The sequence below is a fragment of the Callithrix jacchus genome, chromosome 1 (assembly GCF_049354715.1).
Source record: "Callithrix jacchus isolate 240 chromosome 1, calJac240_pri, whole genome shotgun sequence".
NCBI classification, from domain to species: Eukaryota; Metazoa; Chordata; class Mammalia; order Primates; family Cebidae; genus Callithrix; species Callithrix jacchus.
Window position 1 is genome coordinate 96,652,891 of NC_133502.1, and position 27,272 is coordinate 96,680,162.

The 27,272-nt window shown below is 45.2% G+C and overlaps 1 protein-coding gene across 6 annotated transcripts in view; it reads right to left on the bottom strand.

Annotated features, from left to right (window-relative positions):
- Positions 1-27,272, bottom strand: part of ROR2 (receptor tyrosine kinase like orphan receptor 2) — a 221,327-nt gene that overhangs the window by 193,738 nt on the left and 317 nt on the right. The window lies entirely within an intron of this gene.

Below are 27,272 nucleotides of genomic sequence, written 5' to 3' on the forward strand. Positions count from 1 at the left end.
CCCGGCTAACTTTCGTATTTTTAGTAGAGACAGGGTTTCACCATGTTGGCCAGGATGGTCCTGATCTCCTTACCTTGCGATCCGCACGCCTCAGCCTCCTAACGTGCTGGGATTACAGGTGTGAGCCACTGCGCCTGGCCAACAGTCCTTCTTTAATATAGGGGAAAGTTAAACATGGATTCTAAATAAAAGTAATTATATTTTTCTCCATTCTTAAACGTATAAATTTATACACACACTTATATATATGGCAAAAGTAAAGCAGAATCAGGAATAGCTTGCAGCGGCTGTGGAAATCCCAAACCACACTGGCAAAAGGAAACTTTTCAAGAGCCTGTGCTTAATCACAGACCAAGCCGCAGGCCTCTTTGTGTCACCCTTCTAACTTCCTCCCTTCTAACTTCAAGGGAATGATAATGTTTAGTCTTTTAAAAGTAAATGAGGGGGTCCAACATGGCTCCCGCCGGAGGTCGTGGCGCTTGCGAAGGCGAGGTCATGAGTTCAAGGCTAACCTGAGCAACCTTATAAGCTCAAACTGATTGGCAAAAATAAAATAAAATAAAAATAAAAGTACATGAAGCGGGGTGGTGGCTCACACCTGTAATCCCAGCACATTGCGAGGCCGAGGTTAGGAGGCCGACGTGGGTGGATCACTTGAGGTCAGGAGTAGGGAGACCAGTCTGGCCAACATAGTAAAACCCTGTCGCTACGAAAAATACAAAAGTAACCAAGGGTGGTGGCGCACCCTGTAATCTCAGCTACTTGGGAGGCTGAGGCGGGAGAATCGCTTGAACCCAGGAAGCAGAGGTTGCAGTGAGTCAAGATCATGCCACTGCACTCCAGTCTGGGCAACAGAGACTCCATCTCAAAAAAAAAAAGTAGAACGATCCAAGATGGCTGATCACTAACATCTCGGGATTGCAGCTCCCAGTGAAAGCTCAGAGAACAAGAGGACGCCACACTTTCAGACAAATTTTGGTGGCTCACGGAGCAGAAGATTCCCAGTGGAGGACCTCCACGGGTCGCCAGCGTGACTCTTGTGGCCGGCGCAGCGGTTTCGCCAGCACCTCTGCGCGGCAGCTCTCAGTGCAGAGTAAACGGGACTGGTTCCCCTTTGTGACCGACGTTTGGAGCTCCAGGAAGGCAGAGTCGCCTATTACGGACTCAAGAAGGAAGCCAGACTGGAGCTTCCCAGGCAGAAAAGCACCATCAGTCTTAACGCCGCTGTTTTGGCTGGCGCAGTGGGTTGCTCATATTTTGGCCCTGGGAATTAACAACTTGGACGTCCACTCAGAGACCTAATTTGAAAGTTGATAATTACAAAGACGACAGGTGGATAAATTTACAATGATGGGAAGAAACCAGCGTAAAAAGGCTGAGAATACTCAAAATCAGAACGCCTCTCCCTCTAAAGAGGATCACAGTTCCTCATCAACAAGGGAACAAGACTTGATGGAGAACGAGCGCATCCCATTAACAGAATCAGGCTTCAGGGAATGAATAATAAGAAACTTCTGTGAGTTAAAAGAACATGTTGTAGCCCAATGTAAAGAAACTAAGAACTTTGAAAAAAGGTTTGATGAAATCCTAATGAGAATAGACAACTTAGAGAGGAATATAAGTGAATTAATGGAACTGAAGAATACAATGCAGGAACTCCGAGAAGTATGCACAGGTTTAAACACTCAAATTGTTCAAGCAGAAGAAAGGATATCAGAGGTCGAAGTCCAACTGAATGAAATAAAACGAGAAGACAAGATTAGAGAAAAAAGGATAAAAAGGAATGAGCAAAGTCCCCAAGAAATGTGGGACTATGTGAAAAGACCAAATTTACGTTTGATAGGTGTACCTGAATGCGACGGAGAGAATGAATCCCAGCTGGAAAATATTCTTCAGGATATTATTCAGGAAAATTTTCCTAAACTAGCAAAGCAGGACAATATTCAACCCCAGGTAATACAGAGAACACCACAAAGATATTCCTCAAGAAGAGCAACTCCAAGGCACATAATCACTAGATTCACCAGGGTTGAAACAAAGGAGAAAATACCAAGGGCAGCCAGAGAAAAAGGTCAGGTTACCCACAAAGGCAAGCCAATCAGACTTACAGCAGATCTCTCAGCAAAAACCCTACAAGCCAGAAGAGAGTGGGAGCTAATATTCAGCATCCTTAAAGAACAGAACTTTCAGCCCAGAATTTCATATCCAGCCAAACTAAGCTTCACAACTGAAGGAAAAATAAAATCTTTTATGAACAAGCAAGTACTCAGAGATTTTATTACCACCAGGCCTGCTTTACAAGAGCTTCTGAAAGAAGCATTACACACAGAAAGAAACAACCAGTATTAGCCATTCTAAAAATATACCAAAAAGTAAAGAGCACCAACATAAAGAAGAATTTACATCAACGAATGGATAAAACAGCCAGTTAACATCAAATGGCAGTAATCCTAAATTTAAATCGACTAAATCCCCCAATCAAAAGATACGGCCGAAACCCAAAGGTATGCTACATCCAGACCCATTTCACATGCAAGGATACACAAAGACTCAAAACAAAGGGATGGAGAAAGATTTACCAACCATATGGAGAGCAAAAATAAATAAAAAGCAGGAATTGCAATTCTCGTATCTGATAAAATAGATTTTAAAGCAACAAAGATATAGTGGTAAAAGGATCAACACAACAACAAGAGCTAACGATCCTAACACCCAGATACATAGAGACTTAGACTCAATGAGACAGAAAATTAATAAGGATATCAAGGACTCGAACTCAGATCCAGAACAAGTAAACTTAGTAAATATTTATGGAGCTCTCCACTTTAAATACACAAAATATACATTCTTGTCAATACCACATCACACCTACTCATAGGTTTAAATGAAACATTGATTGGCCATTATTAATACCCATTTTTTTTTAGAATAAAGCAACATTTCCGTTCTCTCTCCCTCTTTTTCTTCCTCCCCTTCACTCCCTTTTTTGTCTTTCCTTCTCTCAAAAAAAGAAAAAAAAAAAAGTAAATGAAACTCTAACAACAATAATAAAAAGTCAAATAAGGCCTGGCACAGGGCCTTCGCCTGTAATCCCAGCACTTTGGGAGGCCCAGGCAGGCGGATCACAAGGTCAAGAGATCAAGACCATCCCGGCCAACATGGTGAAACCCAATCTCTACTAAAAATACAAAAATTAGCTGAGCCTGTAATCCCAACTACTTGGGAGGCTGAGGCAGGAGAATCGCTTGGACCCAGGAGGTAGAGGTTGCAGTGAGCCGAGATTCATGCCACTTCACTCCAGCCTGGCAACAAAGCAAGACTCGATCTCAAAAAAAAAAGTCAAATAACCCAAAGTCAGACTGGGCAAAGGATCTGAATCTGACTATGGTTCTATTTAAAGTTTTGTTTTTTGCTATTGTTGTTTTTGAGATGGAGTCTCTCTCTGTCGCCCAAGCTAGAGTGCAGTGGTGCAATCTCGGCTCACTGCAACCTCCACCAGATGATATTAATACAAAAATGGGAACGCCAGGCTAATTTTTTGTATTTTCAGTAGAGACAGGGTTTCACTGTGTTAGCCAGGATGGTCTCAACCTCCTGATCTCGTGATCCACCTGCCTCAGCCATCCAAAGTGCTGGGATTATAGGCGTGAGCCACCGGGCCGGGCCAAGAATATTTTTAAAAACTATTAGATGGGAATGTTCTCTAAAACCTGTCGACTCCTCGGTGTCCTCTTGTGTCATGCTCTTCATATCAGCTGCATGGCTGCTGCATCCAATCCCAGTCCAGCTGCTCAGCTGGGGCCTCAGCTGAGTGCACACTGGGGCTGCCTGCCTCTCCAAGCACTGTCCTCCAACAGACTCACCCTGCCTCGCTTCTGCTAGGCATGGCCTCCCCACTCCCCACTGTGTAATATCCTGCCCAATACAGCTCCATTCTATCTTCATATACATAAAGCCTCTCCCTCATGCCAAATAAGGGATGTCTGTTACTCTACTAAGTAGCTATTCCAAGGAATTAAGTTATCACCAGGGCAGAGAAGATGCCCAGTGTATTTTATTTAATAAGCCAGCAACTTAGCAGCCCCTAAGCAAGAGCAGGTGCTCAGTAAGTACTTATGACTGGTTGAAATGCTGGGGATGAGGCAGTGTAAACCAGCACTGCCCAAAAGAACTTGCTGTGATGAGGGAGAACGTCTGTATCTGCACTGTCCAGTGTGGCCTCCAGCCACATGTGGTATGTGGCAACTGAGCACTTCACTTTGGCTAGTGTAGCCAAGGGTCTGTTTGTAATTTTATTCAGTCTGAGTTAACTTAAATGAGATAGCCATATGTGATTAGTGGTTATCTATTGGATGGTACAGCTACAGAACAATGCACACCCTGGGCATCCTCATATATCCAGGAATATCCAAGGTAAGGGAATTGGCAGGTGGTTAATTTAAGGCTTGGAAAGCAGAACAAAGGTATGGAGACCAAGGGCTGAGGAAATGTGCAAAAATCTGAACAAATGCTTTCTTTTTAAAATTCATACCTAAACCATGACAGGACCACAAGTACTATATTCTTCTTCTAGTAGTAATCAATGCCTCATAGTTTATTTCAAGTTGATGCACTTAGTTTAATATTTTAACCCTCACATGCAATTTTATCAAAGTGCTTATAAACTTGTTGCTGTGGCAAATAATGTACACACAAAGAAGCCTGATTTCAGGATGGCATGGCTATCCGATGCCTCAGTATCTTTTTGATTTGAGCGATTCTGAGCTCCCTAAGTTCCTCAGTGGTCTCAGAGATGGAGGAACACAGGTGTTCTTTGGGTGGTAGAAGTGCTGGGTCAACTGTCCTGTGTGGCTCCTGGAATAAGAGCTGAAGAGGAATCAGGGCACATGGGTGCCTTCCTATTCCAGGGTTTTGTGGATGTTTTCATGCATCCCAACTGCAATCCATACTGGGACCCTTAATCTGGCTCTGAAATCCATCTCCACTACAACACTGGCAACTGATTCTTTCCTGCCCTCCCCAAACTTCTGCTCTATTGCCTGTCTACACTGAGAACTGAGCTGGCACTCCATGGATGGGAGGAACACTTGGGGGTGAGGTCTTTGTCCTCCATGGTAGGTGATTCCTCCTGCTGCCCATCCCCTTCCTGTCCATCTTTGTCCCCACCCCATCACCAGGCATCCTGGGGACTGCCCAGCCAACTCTCCTAGTCCCTGCGGTAGAGAGAGGCAAGAGGAGGATTGGAGGAAGGGGTCCATCAGGTCTCAGTCCCTCGTGGTGGAGTGACAGGCAGCTTCAATGCCGGTGGCTTCTGCCTGTCTCCTCCTGTCCCAGGCCCTCTACAGGAATCACAGCCAGTGGATCTCAACGTTTACATGCATTAGAGAGGCACAGATTGCTGAGTCAGCTCAAAATTTCTGATTCAGCAGGGCTGGGGCAGGGCCAAGAGTTTGCCTTTTTTTGTTTTTTTTGTGTGTTTGTTTGAGACAGGGTCTAGCTCTGTCATCAACACTGGAGTGCAGTGGCACAATCATGCCTCACTGCAGCCCCAACCTCCCGGCTCAAGCGATCCTCTCACTTCAGCCTCCCAAGTAGCTGGGATCACAGGCACGAGCCATCACAACTGGCTATTTCTTAATTTTTTTTAGAGATGGGATCCCATTATTTTGCTCAGGCTAGTCTCAAACTCCTTGGCTCAAGTAATCCTCCCATCTTGGCCTCCCTCAAAGTGTTGAGATTACAGGCATGAACCACTGCATCTGACCATGTCTGCATTTTTAACAAGCTCCCGGGTGATGCTGATGCCAATGGTCCAGAGACCCCACTGAGAGACCCATCGCCATAGGGCCCTGGTCTTCTAGAAGAGGACACTCTCATAACATGAGCTAATCTCATAGATACTAAGTTACACAGCTCTCAAGAACGCACTTCCCCCAAGATACAGCCTTCAGCCATCCCAGTAGCTCAGCCCAAGCTCACGAGACCCAGCCCCCAGCCTGGCAAAACTGTGTCCTTGCTCAGCACAGGTGAGCTCACAAGTCCACACCCCTGACAATGCTGTCAGCTGCCTGTGTGTGTGTGTGTGTGTGTGTGTGTCACACAAGTGCACTTGTTTTGGTTCCTGGCACAAGCACCCATTTCTTCTCAAACTTATGACTTACCTCCACACAAGCCCCAATTCCCAATTCCCTCACCATCCTTATTCTCCATTCTCCATACGTGCATGCACACACACCTAAATTTGCTGGATGGCAGAAAACCTACAGGTGGATAATCCATAGGAACTCAAATCCAGAGTGACAGCAATCCTACATCAAGAGCGCTTGCCAGAGAGATAAAAACTTGCTCACTCTACCCTTTCACTGCACAGAATTTGAAGGACCAGTCTTGAGGTGTGACACCACTCTGGGTTCAACAGACACCTGGGGAGAGAAGCCACAACTGACCTCGGAGACAGGGTTTCCTCCTGGTGAGGAACAAGTCACTTGGCTTCCATGCACTCTGCCTCATTTCTCCCAAGTGACTCGCATGCACATTTAAGAAGACATCCTATATTTATCCTTGCAACAGGATTTGAAACATATAAACATGGGCTACATTTTTTAAACTCCAATCACTGTAGCCAGATGTAGGAATCTGTCTACCTTCTGTAAAAGATCAAGAGTATTACGTCTGGGTGAACCCTAAGGAAATCATGCTCAGTGAAAGAGGCCACGCACAATGGGCAAACACTCTATGATTCCAATCATACAAGGTCCCCAGCGCTGTCAAACATATAGAGACAGAAAGGAGAATGGGGGCTGCCAGGGACTGGGGATGGGGAAGTAAAGAGGCAGTGCTTCATAGGGACAGACTTTCTGTTTGGGAAGATGAAAAAGTTCTGGAGAGGGATGATAGTGAGCTGCTGATGGCTGCACAACAGTGTGAATGATCTTCATGCTGTTGAGCTGTATTCGCAAAACCAGTTAACATGGTACATTTTATATCACGTGTATTTAACCAAAATTTTAAAAAGAAAAAAAAACATGTTTTTTTTTAAGAACTGTTACATCATTAAATTTTGTAAAACAGTGCTCTTATGCCTCATTTCATGGGCCAGACAACCCATCAGAGTGATGGGGTTTTTTTCAGACCATCAACCTTTCAAGACCCAAACTGCATCCTGGACACAGCTGGGACAGAGGTCACACTCTCCAGGTCAGAGACCCACAGCTCCCCCAAAACCAGGATGTTAAGGTCACTTGGTGGTCACTGGCCTCAGTGGCTTTTTGGAAACTATCCAAATTCCCAAACCACTACACAAGTGTGACTTCACAGCCGGCCTGCAGAAAAGTCCTAGCCGACCCACTCACTGCAGGAAGAACTAAGCCCCCTACACAAACTCCAAAGCAAGAGTACCTTGAAGAGGGACCAGGGGAGTAAAAAGCCCAAGGACCAGCTCCCTGACCCACCTCCATTCACCACCTCCATTTGTTGGTTCCATACCCCACCTCTGTACCCTCCATGGCTGGCTCTGTGTATTCTAGAGTCTATCATTGTCTGCTGGCATCCATTCATCACAGGGTCAATTGTATTAACTATATTTTATTTTCTGGATCCTTGATGCTCCTGCATTTGTGGCCCCACTAGCTAGGAAGAGACTGCCCCTCCCAGGCCTGGCAAATCCTAGAGACAGCAAAGGGCCCACTGGGAGCTCGCCTTTCTTATGCAAACCAACCACCCCAGAGCCCACCTCCCACCACCTCCAGCATCACACTCACTTCTCACCACCTCTGGCATTAAATTCACACACCAAGCCAATTTCCTGGACCTTTGTGATCCCAGGGCAGGCACAAGGCACCAGACACCCAGGAACAGCCCCCAACCCCCATGCCCCAAAGACTGCCAGTAAGAGTCACACCAGCCCATCCGGAACCATTCCCCGCAGCCTTGTCTTTCCCAATGCCCTCATTGCCGCTCTGCCTCCCAATCCAAACTGCTGCTGCATGGCTGTGGTAGGTCCCCTTCTCTTGGGAAATGTAAGTAACAAAGTCTTTCAGTGTAAAATCCCACCAGCACCATCACTGGGACACTACCCACCACAGTGTGGTGGAACTGTGCCCTGGTGGCCATATAAAGAAAAAAAAGGTGCACCACTCAGATGTGGGCTCCCAACTAACCCTGAGCAAGGAAAGGGGCAGACTGTGGGCTTCTGATGGGAAAGCGAAGCCTTGGAAAGCCAAACCACCCCAGCTGAATCCAGATTCGCCATTCTGGGGACATAATGCTGGGCAAGGCACGCTGCCACTCTCTGCCTCTGTTTCCTCATCTGTAAAAGGGACAAACAGCACCTCCCCTCACAGACTGTTTCAAAGACTGAATGACATAATTCATCTAAAGAGCTGGGCAGGCAGGGCACGGTGGCTGCCACCTGTAATCCCGGCACTTTGGGAGGCCCAGGTGGGAGGATCACGAGGTCAGGAGATTGAGACCATCCTGGCTAACATGATGAAATCCTGTCTCTATTAAAAAAACAAAAAATTAGCTGGGCATAGTGGCATGTGCCTGTAGTCCCAGCTACCTGGGAGGCTGAGGCAGGAGAATCGCTTTATCCTGAGAGGTAGAGGTTGCAGTAAGTCAAGATCGTGCCACTGCACTCTAGCCTGGGTAACAGAAAAAAAAAAAAAAAAAGCACAGCAGATCCTGGCACGAATCGCATGCTGAGGAGTGCTTCTGAAGACCCCACAATAGTAAGTGAAGGGTGTCAATCATGCAAGCTCCACGGGAGAAACTGTGCACCCTGGACTTTTCCCATCTTCATCACGAGTTCAATAAATATTAAGACTGGATATTGAAAAGCTGTCATGTCACTTATCCTACCTAGTCTGCTACAGGTGTTGACTAGAAAGACTGGCAAGAAAACCAGCCATGCATGCATAGTGCCACTGCTCCTTTCACAGAAGGCTGGGTTCATGCTGTCGAGCAAGGAAGCGTGGGCACTGCGGCTTTGTGCCTGCATGAAAACACGATTTGGCTTTTTGTGGTTCCACGGATTCAGAAACAGTAAACCTCCACACCCGTATTTCCCCTAACACAGTTCCCAGAATGAAAGAGCGATGTGATCAAATATGTTTGAGAAACATTAGAAAATACAAAGCAGGTGTTTGTAAAACAGCATGCACCAACTTCCAAATGTGCCCACCCTGGAGGCTTTTTCATTCTATGGAGGAACTCAAGGGAGGGTGCACAGGGAAATCCACTTTTCAAAACATCACTGCAGCCACAGAAGAAAATTTAAAAGCACCGCAAAGGCATGGCAGCTTTGAGATTAAGCTGGTGATCAGCACGGATGCCCTTGGACTACAAACACTCTGCAGCTTCTCAGAGGATAAGACAGCTGCATCAAAGTGTGGCCCATGGAGAGGGGGTTCCATCCCACACAGCCAATGTTCTATCCCATCAAGAGATTGAGTCAGCACCCCCAGAATGAGTCATGTTTACTGAAGCAAAAGAACCAACACCAGAATTTGCCTCTGGTCCCCACAGACGTTCTTTTGAATTCAACTTATGATCCAAAGACATTCCGACACCCAAGCCGGTGGCTTCCAATGACCGAGGACAGAATAAAGCCCTTCACACTGCTCCCCTCGCTGAAGCACTCCAAGTCCAAGAAAACCCAAAGGAGCCTCAACTCTAAACCACCCAGAAAGGTCAAACAGATCAAGAGTGGGCACCAAAAGCCAAAACGCACCTCCACAGACCACAGGAAGAGGACAGCCACTGCGTCAAGTGGCTTCCTGGGTCCAAGGCCAGGGGCATGAGGGAGCCTCAGTACCACGGAGCTTTCCCCAGGTTCTGACTCCCACATCACTGAACACAGAGAGCAAAGATGAAGGAAAGGCCAAGAAAATGTGCTGCCTCTGTTTTCATCCCCAGATCTGTGTCCTACAGCAGTGGCTGCTCAACCCTACTGCACACTAGTCTTAATTGCAAGCTTAAAAAAAAATCTGCATACCCAAGCTGCACTGCAGCCAATTTAATTGGAAATGTAAGTAGGAGGAAACCAAGCCAGCCACCGTATTTTTTAAAGCTCCCCTGAAAAGCAGATATTCTCAACTCTAGCTGCACATTAGTCACCCGGAGGCTTTTATACAGACCTAGGTCCCACACCAGAATGTAAAGCTGCAAAAGTGAGTTCATCATGGGGGCAAGGTTCACAATCACCGTGTCAGAGGAAGTCAAAGAGAAAGGACCGAACCGCTGGCTGCAGACAGCTGAGATACAACACACCTATAAGCGGTATTCCTGAAAAAGAGAATACAGCAAACAGAAAAACAGGTATTAAAATGTTCAATAGATGAAAATGAAGCCAAAATAAAGCAAGACTTAAGCTCCCAAGAAGAATGTAAATGGGCTGGTTATTAACAGAGCATGAACTGGTGAAGCTGCTAAATTTCAAGAATTCATAGTATTTGCCTGGTACATCGTTGCCTTTTTTATTATTTCTTTTTACATTCCAGTCACTTGGATTTGGACAGATATTTTACATACAAGTCAAAGAAAGCAAATGAAAGGGAGAAAAAAGGCACTAAAAATAGAAACTATGGCCCCACATGTGACAGACTTGAGGTCAAATATGTTATCTCAATAAGTACAACTGAGGGGGGAAAAAATCTCAAGAAAAAAAACAATGCAATAGGATTAAAACCCAAATAAAACTATTTGCTATATTTAAAATCTGTCTGAATCCAAACAACTAGAAGATAGAAAATTTTTAAATGGCAAAAATGTACCAGGCAAAAGTCACAAATAAAGAACCATAATATTAATGGCATATGCTCAATTAGAAGCAAAAGGGACACTTTAAAATAATGAAGGGTAGAATTCTCAGTAAGGTTCTGCCATGAATATATGTAAGAGGCATCCCAGTGTCCAAAAACACAACACAAAATCTGCAGCGAAATCAGAGAAACAGACCAAAATAATGGGTTAGGATACTTCAACTCATCTCTCTACCTAGGGCAGATAAAGAAAACTTAAGTGTAAGTGAAGATACAGAAAAACTAAACTAATACAACCAATGGCATTGCTCTTAACTGAGATTATATCTAAATTCCCACCAGATGTAACAAATAATAACCAAATTTTAAGCCATTAAAAAAAAAATCAAATTCCCTAGAACCAGAACACAGCAGATCACATGCTCTACACAAAATGCAATAAAACCACAAAATAAGGCCAGGCGCGGTGGCTCACCCCTATAATCCCAGCACTTTGGGAGGCCGAGGCGGGTGGATTGCTTGAGGTCAGGAGTTTGAAACCAGCCTGGCCAACATGGTGACACTCCATCTCAAAAAAAAAACAAAACAAAATAACTCCCTACAAATATTAAAATTTCTTCTTAACTTGTCTTGCAGAAGAAATAAAATTGAGATGCCAGGTTTTTTGGAAAAGAACAATACTGAAACATCATGCAACATGGACACACCATGAAAGCTGTAGCTAAAGCTACACTCATGGGACAATTTATACCCTTAAGAACTTGTCTTACTTATAATAAAATTGTGCTAAAGTTCACCTAGAAAAAGAAGTGAGACTAGCCACTTAACTTCTGGGAACAATGACTAAAGAGTTAGTGGTATCAAATACCAAAATTTAGAAAGCTATGATAATTAAAAGAGATTAAAAACTGAATTTTCCAGAAATAAAATCCCATCTATCATGGGATTTTAGTATCCAAAAAAACGGGGGGAACTGCTTTTCAAATCTTTGATAAGGAATTGGTTATGCAATGAAGAATTTCAGGACAGTTCATTTTTCTGAGGAAAATAAAGGGGTATTTAAATTCCATGTGAATCAAAGATTTCACCACAAAAAATTAAATCATAAGAACCCACCCAAAATAGCAAAGTCGAAGAAGAACCTGAGGAAAAAAAAAACATGTTGATAGGATCTGGAACATGGCTAAATATTCCTAGAAATAGTCTTAGATTGGTGACCAGGCTGGCCAACATGGAGAAATCCTGTCTCTACTAAAAATACAAAAAAAATTCGCACACCCATAATCCCAGCTACTTGGGAGGCTGAGGCAGGAGAATCCCTTGAACCCAGGAAGCGGAGGCTGCAGTGAGCCAAGATCGTGCCATTGCACTCCAGCCTGAGGGACAGAGCAAGACCCTGTCTCAAGAAAGAAGAAAGAAAGAAGAAAGAGAAAAGAAAGAAAGAAAGAAAAAGAAAGAAGGAAGGAAGGGAGGGAGGGAGGGAGGGAGGGAGGGAGGGAGGAAGGGAGGGAGGGAGGAAGGGAAAGAAGGAAGGAAGGAAGGAAGGAAGGAAGGAAGGAAGGAAGGAAGGAAGGAAGGAAGGAAAGAAAGTCTTAGAAACCAGTGAGGCAATTAAGAACAACTACAAACTACAACTACTAGAAAATTAGTAGAGGAAGTGAACACTTATTTGCCAGAAAAAAATAAACACAAATCACTTACAAGGACAGTTGGCCTGTTAGACAATTGTTAAAATGTCAACATACAGAATTATGATGCCATTTCTATGTTTCATACTTCTTAAGATTGAAATGCCAGATGATTTCCAATGTTCGATGGGGCCTAGAAAAACCTGAAAAGTTCATGCATTGTTACTGGGCAAATAAACTGCTTCCACCTTCTGGGAAAACAACTTTGCAGACACTATCAAAAATTTAAACATAATACCTTGGACAAAGAATTGGACTGGAAATTGGCTCTACAGATATTCAGATAGTGAAAAAAAATGTGTATGTTTACAGATGTTCACTGCAGACCTGTTTCAAGTAATAGCTAAAAATTGGAAGTATACAACCACAGGAGACCAGGGAAATAAATTCCAAGGAGAGCTATTAGCAAACTGTTTTAATAACAGATATTAGCAATGTATACACAAATCACAGATATTAGCAACGGTTTTAAAAAATGAGGTAGCCTGGCATGTACTAATATAGAAAGATTTGTAAGAACTATCCTTAAGTGAAAATGGTAGACTTTAGTATGTATGGTATGACCTCACTGTGTATGAAAACAAAGGATGGAGCAATGTGGATGTACCTTGAAAACATTATGCTAAGTGAAAGAAGCCAGACACAAAAGACCAAAATCTGACTCCCTTTATACGAAATTTCCAGAATAGGCAAATCCATAGGGACACAAAGTAGATTCCTGTTTGCCAGAGGCTAGGAAAAAAGGTAAGGAGGGGGAAATGGGGAATGATTGTGAATGGGTAGAGGATTTCGTTTAGGGGTGATGAAAATGAACTGCATGGTAGTGATGGTCAAGTAACAATCAGAATGGACTAAATGACATTGAATTGTTCACTCTAACATGTTTAATTTTATGGTATGTGAATTTCACCAATTTTTAAAAATAAACAAAGAAGAAGCACCGACAAGCCCATGAGCACAGAAAACATCGGGAACGAAGCACAAAGACCGTTCAGTGTGTTTATGGATTCGGGGGTCGAGTGAGAGGGAGAAGTGGGAGGTCTCTTCATTTCACACCCTTCTCAGTTTTGGTTTCTTTTTTAAAATCATCAAAGCGTGTTACTAGATATTTTGTTTTGGTTTTTTTCTTGTTTTTTACTTAATCTAGTTCTAAATACACTGTTCTAATAGAAAATTTAAACAGTCCAGTGAAAGCTTACAGTCCCTTTTGATCATACCCCAGGACCAGGAGGACTGCTTTAGAGGTATTTGCCTCCATAAAAGACAGAAAATGTATAGTATTGTTTTGTGGGGGTTTTTACATAGTGATTTTTTCAAATAAATACTTAGGATTATAAACAAATAATTGGTCCCACCCAAAACTCTCTGAATATTACAAGGACCCCTCCCCCACCAGCAACCCACCCGCACACATGCCCAAAGCTCACAGCAGGCCTGTCTGGCTGGGGAAGAAATCATGAAGAGCATTTTTAAAAACTTAATCCTGAGTAATTCAACATATACCCTCATTTGGCTTGTGTTCTTTCTTTTACATTTTGCTTTATTTTTAAACAGCTGAGTTTTTAGGGCCCACATGAAAGTGTGGTTGGTCAATAAGAAGAAACATGACTATCTCAGTTCTTTTTAAAAATTATTTTCTTAAAAAGAAAGAAAAGAAATGAGCTCAGAGTTTAGAAAACAGCAACAACAACGAAAAGAGTTCGTGAACCTTATTTGAACTGGGAAAACATATACAACACTTGACTAATTAAATTTAATTGTGTCGGGGCTCTGCCTTTCGAAACAATGGAGTTTCCTTCTTTCAAAGGAAAATGATAATGACATTTTACTTTCGAAATAAAATTTCCAAACTAAAATGTTGCAAATGGTAAAGGAAAACTGGCATGTCAAGAAAGCTGGCTGAATCTTACCTAATTACGTTCTTGACAGCACTGTTAATACAATCAGAAAACAGAATTCCACATTTCATTTCAAGCCAAAGCATCCACTAGGATCCATCCGTGAAAAGTCACCTTCCAGTCCCATGTCCCCAGAGGCCACCTGGGTCCACACTGACACCCCCAAATATGCTCACTGCAGATGTCCTCCTCCCACCGCTCCATGGATACCCCACCTCCGGCACCCAACAGAGACTTGGCTGCCATTCACCAGGAAGTCTCAGAGGAGCAGCGGGCCAGCCAAGCACCCCCGCCCCTGCCCTGGGGGCTCCACAAAAGCTGGGGAGCAAATGCAGCCCACTTCTTTTTCTGCCCACTACTTCAGGGCCTATCCCTGTGCTTTGGAAGACAGGACAAAAGTGAGAGAACTCCCTGACACACCCTCCCAGGGCGGGGACAGCGGCTCCTTCCTCCATTTGGTGCTGCCACAGCCTCCCCAGGAGACCAGGGCCGTCCACTCTGCCTCCTACTTCAAAGGGCTTCCAGGTCCCACATAAATCACACTTGCTGACAGTCCCACAATCCCAGCTGCCATGAGGCTGTCTGCTTTTGTTGGCTTTTTTGTTTTTGCCCAGGTCCCTGTAAGAGAAACAAAGGCCCTAGCACTGGCCGCCTGGCATCAGGGGGCTCCGGGAGCACACTGTCTTTCGACCAGCACCCGCCCCTAGAGAGCTACCTCATCTGCTCCGACATCTGGGATGCCCCGCTGCAGAAATCATGTACCACAATCACAGCCACAAGTTACACGGCTCAAGACTCTTCTCCAGGCCAACAGATGGAGGGAGATGATGGAGACAGATGGGCAGCCTACCAATGATCCCTACAGAGAAGGCCTTGGACATGGGACAGGGCTGCACAGAGGTGCCCCATATTTCCAAGGGGCTGGCCAAGTGCAGGGATGACAAGTGGTGAGCAGAGATCACAGCCCCAGCTGCTCCACGAAGCACCCCCCTCCTCCAGCCAGGACTGGCCTCATGAGTCCGTGCCCCCAACTTCTGATAGAAGCACCCACCAGTGCTGAGGGCCAGGGCCAGGCAGCTCACCACTGCCACCCCACCTCCAGAGGCTCAGCAACAGTTTAGCAGTAGAACCTTTTTATCAAGTTCATTCTTAGGCAGAAACCCAAAAAGTAAAACCAATAGTGAGCGGCACTTGATAAGCAAACACTTGTGGGTAGAACTGTGTGTTAGCTTCCTAGGGCCACCATAACCAAGCACTATAAACTGAGCGGCTTGAACAACAAGAATCTGTTGTGTCACAGCTCTGGAGACTGGGAGTTGGCAGGGGTGGTTCTTTCTGAGGGTCCTTGTGGCTGCCCATAAGCTTACGTGGTCTCTTATCTTCAGCCACTTTGCATATCATCTACCACTGTGTGAGCTGGCCTGTGGCCAAATTGACCCTTAAGGACACCCAGTCACATTGGATTAGAGCCCATCGTAAAGACTTCATTTTAAATTATCACCTCTGTAAAGACTCTTTCTCCAAATAAGGTTACATTCTGAGATACTGGGAGTAAGGACTTCAACATATCTTTTTTTGTGCAATTCAATAGATAACAGGGTGATGTTTCCTGTTAAAAAGTCAGTAAGCGGGAACACTCTTATAATGGCCATAAAAACTTGACACTGCAAGTTTAGGAAGCAGCTCTAATCATATTTCTACCTCAGTATCCTCGTAGATTTCCCATCTTTTGCTTTAGTTTCAAAATATCAAGAAAATTATGATTTTTTTTTTGTGGCCAATAACACAAGCTAAAGTATTTTATCAAGAGTTCACAATGCAAACTCGGGATTATAGAATTAAACAGAGACGCCTGCTTCAGTCTGCACTAAAACAAGCTGACCTAGAGATGCCTGGGGATGCACTGTTGATCTGGCAGGAAGCAAACTTGAGTGGAGGCTTTCATGATAATTTTTAAAATGTTAAATATGCTTAAAATGGAATGTGGATCAAATATTTGCAAAGCCCAGAGGCTCTCCTGGTGGGGAGTTTGCAAACCCAGAGGATGAGGCGAGTTTCTCACAATTCAAACTCCCATTTCTCTAACTCCTCACTGGACTCCCCGAAGATGCAGACGCCCCAAGGGTCCAGATGCACCCCAAATCACATATGAACTGTCACAGCCTACTCAATAAGTGGACTTCCCACCCTCTTCCTCATCGTCTCCTCTAGTCAGAGCCAGACAAAGAAGTCTTACAAAGCAAGGAGGGAGATGAAGGGAAAGAGGCCCTCACTGCAGCAGCCCCTGACTCACTTGTCCCAATTTGTAGAGCTGTCTTCCCCAGGAGCTTCAAGAACGGATTCAACAAAGTGATCACTAGCACAGGAGCGACAATGCACAAAAAGACCCTGAGTTTTTTTTCCTTTTTTGGAGACAGAGTTTTGCTCTGTCACCGAGGCTGGAGTGCAGTGATCATAGCTCACCATAGCCTTGAATTCCTGGGCTCAAGTGATCCTCCTGTCTTAACCTCCCAAGTACTTGGGACTACAGGTGTGCAACACCATACCCAGCTAATTTTTCATTTTTATTTTTTTAAAAACAGGATCTTGCTATGTTTTCCAGGCTGGTCTCCAACTCCTGGCTGCAAGTGATCTGCCCACCTCAGCCTCCTAAAGTGCTGGGATTAAAGGCAAGGGCCATCATGCCCAACCTAAATTTTGTTAATGACACGAGAGCAGCTTCCTTGTTATAATGAATAAGTAAATAAACAACTGCAGCTAAGATAGAACAACACCTTTGACCAACCCCCTCATCTTCTCCAGGGTAACCCTTGAGTTAGTTTGATATTTGTGTATTTTAAGAGCTTATTCTAGGCCAAGCACAGTGGCACGCCTGTAATCCTGATACTTTGGAAGGCCAAAGTGGAGGGATGGCATGAGGCCAGGAGTTGGAGACCAATCTGAACAACATAGTGAGACTCTGTCTCTTACAAAAAAAGAAAAAAATTTTTTTAATTAGCCAGATGTTGGTAGCTAATCCCAGCTTACTCGGGAGGCTGAGGCAGAAGAATCAGCTTGAACCCGGGAAGCGGAGGTTGCAGTAAACCCTGAGATTGCACCACTGCACTCTAGCCTGGGTAACAGAGCGACACTCTGTCTCAAAAAAAGCAAATGTGAAGCAAATGTGATGCAGACACCTGTAATCTTAGCTATGTGGGAGGGTGAGGCAGGAGGATCACTTGAGCCTGGGAGGTGGAGGCTACAGTGAGCTATGATTGCCTCACTGCACTCCAGCCTGGGCAACAGAGCAAAACTTCCGTCTCAAAAAGAAAAGAAGAGATCTTATTCTAGAGATCAGTATCTCCACAGAAATGAAAGGACAAAGGTGAGAGTTTTTAAATAAGTAAGTAGTACACTTCTCTCCTGTATCGTTCTTCTCCCCACTCAGAATCTCTTCTTTGAAATCTCCCTCTATTCACATCAATAGATCCCCATATTCACATGCATTTGTAGAATAACCCACAGTTGAGAACTGGTACCATTTATTTGGCTCCATTAAAAGACACATAGATGTTTCCAATGCTGCACTCCTGCAAATGCTGCTGCAAAGAGCATGAGTATTTCTTTAGCGTGCCGGAGTATGCGCATTTGTTTTTTTTTTGAGACAGAGCTTCACTCTTGTTGCCCAGGTTGGAGTGCAGTGGCACAATCTCAGCTCGCCGCAACCTCCCAGGTTCAAGCAATTCTGCCTCAGCCTCCCAAGTAGCTGGAACTACAGGCATGTGCCACCGCGCCCAGCTAATTTTGTATTTTTAGTAGAGACAGGGTTTTACCGCATTGGTCAGGCTGGTCTCGAACTCCCAACCTCAGATGATCCACCCTCCTCAGCCTCTCAAAGTGCTGGGATAACAGGCATGAGACACCATGCCCTACCAGTATGTGCATTTTAAATGTTAACAAGTGGCCAGTGCCGTGGCTCACACCTGTAATCCCAGAACTTTGGGAGGCCGACACAGGCGGATCACAAGGTCAGGAGATTGAGACCATCCTAGCCAACATGGTGAAACCCTGTCTCTACTAAAACTACAAAAAATTAGCCGGGCGTGGTGGCACATGCCTGTAGTCCCAGCTACTCAGGAGGCTGAGGCAGGAGAATCACTTGAACCCAAAAGGTGGAGGTTGCAGTGAGCCAAGATAGTGACACTGTACTCCAGCCTGGGCAAGAGAGCAAGTCTCCATCTCAAAAAAATGAATAAATTAAATAAATATTAACGAGTAACGTCAAATGGCCCCACATGTGGCCAGTCCCGCACCATTAATGCCACACTCCCCCACCATGGTTTTCATGCTCCTTATTACCCACTTCTGATTTCAGCCAATCCAGTGAGTCGAAAGAGCTTGGGATAACTGTTTTATAATCTGCATTTTCTTCAATCCTAGTAAGGCCACAGTTTTTTCACAAGTTTGTGGCCTTTGGTATTTGTTCTTCTGCAAACTGCCTGACTGTACATTTTGTCCATCATTTAATTGGGGCGATCATCTTTTTCTCACTGATCTTGTGAATTCTTTTACGTGCTCTGGATGTTGATCCCTCATCTGTTCTCTCTGTGGTAAAGACCACTTCTCCGTCCCACAGTGGGATGTCAAAGCCTCTACATTGAGAAGCAGAAAATTGTGTATTTTGTGGTTGTTATTGGAAAAAAGAAGAAGACAGGCAGTAAACATCTGGAGGTAAAGTGCCTCCTCCCTCCTTTCTACACATTAATACTACATTTGTTTTCATAAACTCAGGGTTCTTTTTTTTTTTTTGAGACGGAGTTTCGCTCTTGTTTACCCAGGCTGGAGTGCAATGGCGCAATCTCAGCTCACCGCAACCTCCGCCTCCTGGGTTCAGGCAATTCTCCTGCCTCAGCCTCCTGAGTAGCTGGGATTACAGGCACACGCCACAGTGCCCAGCTAATTTTTTGTATTTTTAGTAGAGACGGGGTTTCACCATGCTGACCAGTATGGTCTCGATCTCTTGACCTCGTGATCCACCCGCCCCGGACTCCCAAAGTGCTGGAATTACAGGCGTGAGCCACCGCGCCCGGCCAAACTCAGGGCTCTGAGTAAAGTGGAGAATGGTGCATGCCACAGTGTGCTGAAGCACCCACCAAAAGAGGGTTCCCGAATGAATGGGACTGGGAAGGACTGGATTAAACAAGGCTCAGCAGATGCCCCGTGGGCTGTATCTCTGGGCCCCACCCCACACTCACCTGCACAAAGACGTCCAAGAGAGACTCAGAGCCACTCAGAGCCTGGGTTCCTGGGTTCTGCACCCAGGGGGCCATGGCCTCTGTGATTCGAGGAAGCAACACCTTCCAGAATTCTGAACTTCCAAGCCCACAGGAACCCAAGAGCAGGGCTGCACTCAGGGCAACTCAGCCCCACTGGGTGCAAATCAAGTGAGAAAGGCCATTTCCAGCAGGGCTGGTTAACAGGTAACACCAGGGCTTCTCGTTGATAACAGTATTGAGATGCTGTGAAAAAACAGTTCTTACCATTCATGCTGAAGTATTTTCAGGTAAACAAGGCAGTGTGGGGCCTGTTAAGTAGGCCAGGGGAAATGAGGCAAAATGAACATGGTAACCAACAAAGCTGAGTGAAAAATATACAGGGGTTCACTGCACTAGTCTATGTCTGTTGCAAGTTTTCTATAATAAAAATCTTAAAAAAGAAATATCAGAAAATTTGGGGCAGTACAGAAACTAGACAGAGATTTTCAGTCCCTTCAATGAAATGTCATCTAGCCTCAAAAGCACTTGGATATCGCATACTGTGACACCATTTCCAATAAAATCATAACTGTTCAAGTCTTTTTTTTATTTTTATTTTTTGAAACAGAGTCTTGCTCTGTTGCCCAGGCTGGAGGGCAGCAGCTCAATCTCGACTCACTGTGACCTCCACCTCCTGGGTCCAAGTGATCCTCTTGTCTCAGCCTCCCAAGTAGTTGGGATCACAGGCACCCACCACGACACCTGGCTAATTTTTGCATTTTTAGTAGAGATGGGGTTTCGCCACGTTAGCCTGGTCTCAGCTACTGACTTCAGGTGATCTGCCCATCTTGGCCTCCCAAAGTGCTGGGATTACATGTGTGAACCATGGCACCCACCTTGAATCTTTCTTCTAACAGCATGTACTAAACTCCACTGTTGACTGCACTGGCTTCAGCCACACATCGTTAGAATTTAACCTATTTAATTATTTACTCTGATACCATTTCACCTTTACAGAGAAGTTGCAAGAATGGTGCATGAAACTCCCCTCTGCTCTTTGCCCAGGTTCACTAATGTGCCACTCTTGCCCCACGAGCTTCATCATCGTCTGAGATGACAACAGTAGGCTGCAGACATCAAGCCCCTTTATCCTTTAACATGGCAGCATGTATGTCCTATGAGAAAAGACATCCTCTTACACCACCTCTGCACAACTAACAAACTCAGGGAAGCGAAGTTTGACAGCATGTTTAAATAACTTACGCCCACCTTCCCATTTCCTCAGTGGTTCCATTAGTATCCACGACAGCGTGTTTTCTTCCTCCAGCACAGGGTCAGAGCCAGTATATGCACTGGACTGCCTTGTCCCTGTGCTTTTCTTTTCGAGACAGGGTCTTGCTCTGTTGCCCAGGCTGGAGTACAGTGGCGCAATATCAGCTCACTGCAACCTCTGCCTCCTGGGTTCAAGCGATTCTCCTGCCTCAGCCTCCCTAGTAGCTGAGATTACAGGCATGAGCCACCACAGCCAGCTAACTTTTGTATTCCTAGTGGGGACAGGGTTTCACCATGTTGGCCAAGCTGGTCTTGAACTCCTGACCTCAGGTGATCTGCCAACCTTGGCCTCCCAAAGTGCTGGGATTACAGGTGTGAGCCACCGCTCCTGGTCCCTATGGTTTTCTTCAAGCTGGACCTGGCCTGCCCTGTTTTATTTATCTCTCGTGTCATCAATGATTTGTGCTATAGACCACTGTTTCATAGAATGTCCCCCCATTTGGTTTGCTGATTTTTGCTCATAATCAGATTCTAAATCTAATTTCCTGCTATCTTTAGTGATTTATTCTTTGAACCCATAGAATGTTAACATGTTCCAAAAGTCAAAAACATACCAAACAATGAGAATAAACTAATAGAATGGAAAGCACCTCAACATAATAAAGGCCATATATGACAAACACCTCGCAAACATCACACTCCATGTTAGATGATTGAAAGCTTTTCCTCCAAGATCAGGAACAAGACAAGAATGCCCACTTTCCCCTCTTCTGTTCAACACAGTTCAGTCATGCATCGCTCAACGATGAGGGTACTTTCTGGGAAATGCATCCCTGGGCAATTTCATCATCATATGAACATCAGAGAGTGTATTCACACAAACTGCAGACCTAGGTTATGTGGTGTAGCCTACTTTTCTTAGGCTACAAACCTGTACAGCATGTGGCTGTACTGAATACTGTAGGCAACTGTAACATGATAGCAAGTATTTGTGTATCTAACCGTATAAAAGGTACAGTTATGTTATAGTAGTGTTATCCTATGGGACCACTGTCATATAGGCAGTCCATCGTCTGAAACATCATTATTCGGCCTATGTATTGGAAGTTCTAGATCCTAAGCAATTAGGCAAAGCCAAAAATAATAAAAGACATCCAAATTAGAAAGGAAGAAGTAAAATTATGTCTATTTGTAGATGATATGACCTTTCATATAGAATAAGAGCTATAAAAATGTTGTTTGTGCTAATAAGCAAATGCCACCAACTTGCAGATTAGAAAATCGACACTCAAAAATGTTACATATCCGGGCACGAACAGTGAGCAACGTGAAAAGGAAATTTAAGAAGATACAATTCAAATTACAATAGCTCAAAAAGAATAAAATACTCAGGAATAGATTTAAGAGGCAAAAGACTCATACACTGAAAACTAAAAAAAACACTGCGGAAAGAAATGAAAGATATAACAAATGGAAAGATATCCTGTGTTTATGGGCAGGAAGACAATACTGTTAAGATAATGGCCAGTGAGGTGGCTCATGCCCATAATCCCAGGACTGGGGTGGGGGGGTGGGGAATTCCTTCAGCCCAGGAGTTTGAGACCAGCCTGGGCAACACAACTGGATCTCCATCTCTACAAAAAAAATCAAAGAATTAGCCAGGCATGGGTAGCCTGTGCCTATGGTCCCAGCTACTTGTGATGTTAAGATGGGAGGATAACTTGAGCCCAGGAGTTAGAGGCCAGAGGCAGTAAGCCCTGATTGCACCACTGCACTCCAGCCTGGGTAACCAAGCAAGACCTTAACTCAAAAAAAAAAAAAAAAAAAAAAAGTTACTACTACTCAAAGCCATCTTCAGATGCAATGCAACCTTTACTAAAATCCCAACGACATTTTTGCGTAGCAATTTGTGGCTGACACCTGAAATGAAGCCAGTGAAGAGGAACTGAATCTTTAATTTTAATTAATTTTAACTTATATAGCTGTATGTGCCTGGTGGCTACTATATTCCACAGCACAAGCCTACATTGAGGAGTTCAGGCCTAAATGTTTCCTTAATTTAAGCCCCGGTTGTGTTAACTATCCCTCCAGGAGAGTGTGGAAACCATTAGGCTGGGCACATTTGGGATTTAGGGGAACCCTCCCCCACTCAGGGAGGACTTGAAGCAGCCGCCACATTCTCCTCTGATAACATCTAGAAAGTAACAGAGTGCTTACTGAAGCTCATTCCAGCAACAATTAAAGATACACACACCACTTCCCACTGGAACTTGAGGCTTTTTAGAGGACAAACTACTTAGGCGAATTAGGCTACATTTTTCTGTAATTATTTCCTTCCCTTTGGCTTTTGAGATTTTTGCTTCTTTCAGAGATAGAGCTTAAAGGAGAAGAAAACACCCACAGAAATCCCAAAAACAGTGCAAACCACACCGATAAAATTCCCTATTTTGTAAAAGCTTTATTAAAATCCCAACACTGTTCAACAATTCTTTGGCCACTCTACAAATATGATTTTAAACAGATTACACCCCAGACATATTTTATGACAACCGCACACGCAAGCAAAGCTGTCCCGCCCTCGTTTCCAACTTGGCAAGCTTCTCAACAAAACCAAATAAATACATGCTAGAAAAAGGCGGCTGCTACAAAATCCTGGCCAGTTGCAGCCATAATTAATGGGCCGGAGCGCCTCTTGTTGCTTGGATTTTTACTTTGAAAACTCAAGAACCCACACACTTCCCGCTGAAATCCTTAAGCAGTGTTAAGGTGGTGCCGTGGGACAATGCAGAACCTAAGAGCCCAAAGGGTCATTGAGAAGCAATGTTTTCAAAGTCAGACCTTTCAGCCCAACAGTCCCTTCATGAATTGCTATTGGCCATGCAGCTGGGGTGCGACCAATAAAAATGCAGACCTAACTAGCCATGCTTCCTCTGCAAAGCAAAGCTCCCTGGTTTCTTTATTTTTAAATCTTACATGCTTGGTGTTCACCTCGGGGCTCCCAAAAAGGGACTATCCTAATGATAATGTCTGGAGTCACAACCAATGGGCAGGTTCAAGAAAGAGCCCGCCCCAGGAGCCTCCAGGGAGGCACCTCAAGGTAAACCCAAAATTGGGCTGCCCAGCCCTTCACCATGTGGAAACCGCAGACTGATGGGGGCTGGAGGAGGAAAAGGGAGTACTTCACAGTGTCACCTCCAGGTTCCCAAGGAATGGGCCAGATAAATACCAAAAGGCCTGTCATCAAAGACCCATTTTAGAAGATGGTTATAAACCCTGGGTAGGAGTAACATTTCATAGTATATTTTCTTTCCCCTGACTAAAATGTGTAATTATATAATTAGAACTCTCCAAGGGAAAGGATTACAAAGAGTACAGAAATTTCCAGCACTACAACACACTAGACAGGTCCTGCAGATTAGGGTGCTTCACATCCAGTTCCCATTTCAATAATGATAACTTTTCCCATCCTGGCCTCCCAGGGAATGCATTTTAAAGGAGTGCCAGTCCTCCAGCTGAAACCTTTCTAAAGGGGATTAATCTTCCCTACCTGTCAGATGAGCTGTTCCTACCCCTGCATTTTATTCCACTGATTTCAGAAGAGAAGTGTAAAATTCAGACTCTGCCAGACTTAAAGTCTTGGGGGTTAAATTCCGGCTAACCGTTTAAGGGGCAACCAGTGATTCGCTGCAAACCACACCGTAACAGAGAGACATACAAACACCAATTACAGTGGCACTCTGAATAAACAAAAAAAAAAATGTTTCACAATAAAAATTAAAAAGTTGTTTAACACTGCCATAGAAATCTGCAGAGCACTGTCACCAAAAACTATCTCTGGAACATGCACATTTTTAAACCCATGTTGCTTTGTTACATATAAAATATAAAGCAAACTTGTCACTTTTCCATGATATTTGCTTTAAAAGTTCAGCTTCACTTTCCAGTTACACTGAATGTCACAATAGGGTCTATGGTGTTCAGATTTTCAGGGTGACATTCTTTATGAGTGTTAAGCTGGTTCCCACAATTATACTGAAAAACTTCAAATGTGTAGCTCTTTGCTTGGTACACAGCCATAATAAGAAAAATATGTTGCCTTACTATATACAAGAAAACTTTTCTTTTTCCACAAAGTCTTCTTATTCAAGATGTTTCCATTTATTTTCTCCTAGATGGATTTTTTCTAGATTGATTACTATCACTATTTATTACCACCATCACTCCAGGGATCTGGGCCAAAAGTAAACACTGCACTGCCAAAAATGGGGGCTGGGGGAACCCACTACCCATCTACCTGTTCCATCGTCCCCACCTACCCCACCTAGGAGGGGTACGTAGTCCCAAATCAGTATTTGTCATCAGAGGAAACAGTCTTGCTATTAAAATGTGGAATAAGAACTTATAAATCCTTTTAGAAAAACCTTGAAATGTTTTTACATAATAAATTATTTCGTGGATAAAGCACATTCAAATAACAGGGACTCCTCTTTTCACAGCAGAGAAGATCCCAAACACCCAAACCTCCTGAAATCATATAATTTTACTCATATTTTAAATAAGAATTACCATACTCTTTGGATTTTGTTAACCTAGCAGTCCAGAACGAAGATAAGTATATCCTATGCCCTCCCCTATAAAGATTACGAGTATTTCACTACAAAATCACCTCCACACGGAGTTCAAAAATTACGGAAAACAATCCCGGATTGCTTTGTTCCTAAAAAACATTTCTACATTCACTGGAAACTATGACAATTTTTAAATTCCTCCACCCGAAACTCAAGGAACTTTCCTGCTATAACAACCTTCGTGCTTTCTCATCACCCATCTCAAAACCCCCACCACAGCACCACCCTCAAAGACAGTGCTCACCCTCACGGTCTGAAAGGCGGAGTTTTTGCAGGACAATTAACCGCAGGGTGACCAGCAAAGGCCAAGCAACAGCACATCGAGCAACGTGTTTAAGCCGCTTCCCCCTACCCCACCTCCCTGGGAGATTCTTGGGTGAGGAGTTGCAGAAATCGACAGAGGTCCTGCGTGTTGAATACCAACTTAGAATGTAGTTTACTTATTTATCGTGCACTCCGAGCGGTTTATGTTTTAACGGACAGTGCTATAAACGCAAGCTCCCTTCCCAAATCAAGTAATTAGGAATGTCTATCGTAACCAACATCTGCTTAAACAAAACACTCCCAGGAAAGACTGCGCAGCCTTTCTGACTCGCGTACCTTGGCGAGGCTGGGGCAGCAGGCCGGAGCACCTAGAGCGCGCAGCTCCCAGCGGGACGCAGGAAGAGCAGAGAGTCTCCCAACCTGCAACTGTCCCCAGATTCTCACCAGCCAGCAGCAATGCGGGGGGGGGGGGCACTGAAGCCCATTTACTAATAACGAGCGTCTCACATTTCACGGGTTTAAGGTGAACCCCATCAGTCTCTAGCGCTCCTGGATCTGAAGGCCCCACCCGCCCTCCTCTACGCCCCAGGGTGTCCGGAATCCGGCTGGAGGCGCGCGGGCCGTAGGTGCTCCTGGAGTCTGCACTGCCAGGGAAAACGCCGCCTCCTCCAGGTATCCTAGGCAGGTCCCCAGCGGCCCCTGCGAACTTTCCTGCGGTTCCTCGGCGCCCTGGGTCTAGGCAGCCGACGCCGCGCAGGGACCCGGGGAGAGTAGGGCCCTGGAGAAAAACCCACCCCGGAGCCGGGCCCCACCCCTCCCGCCGCGTGCCTCCTACAGGTCCCGGGTTCCCCGGGCACGGTCAGAAGGCGGCTGGGCCCCCGCGGCCCAGGGACCCCTGATCCCAGTCATAAGCCATTTCAATCCAGATCACACGTCACTTCGGCCACCCCAGAGCGGTGGAAGAGGTGGTTTCAAGGACCAACAAAAGGGAAGCCAAAGGGCCTGTTTGCATCAAGCTGCCCACAGGCTGGGAAAGTCAGGACCCGGGAGCTGCCGGCGCCCCAAATCCCGCCTCAAGAGCCGCTTCTCCGGGGTCTCTTCCCACCCAGGCTTCTGCTAGGCATCAGGCCGCCCTGGGGGGAGCTCCGGCACAGACAGGGGACACTCGGGGCCGTGTGCCCTTGAAGGAGGAAGCCCCTGGGGAGAAAGACTGGGTCCTGGGATCCTCTGCGCACATCTGCGGACTCGGGTCCCGGGCCCTGGGCGCGCACTCTCATTCACACTCGCGCTCCCACTCGCGACCCTTGGGACCCTTGACCCCGGCAAAAGGCTCCCCGCCGCCCCCGCCAGCTCCCAGCCTCTGGAAACACTTAGGCGTCCCCAGAGAGCGGCTTATTGTAACCAGCAGGAGGGGGCCGGGAGTGCGGGGCAGATGGCCCTGCCCAGCGCCCCTCTTTCGGGATCACCGGCGCGGCGCGGCGGCCGGGAGCAGAGTGGCGAAGGAAGAGCCGGCCAAGCCAGCCGCGAG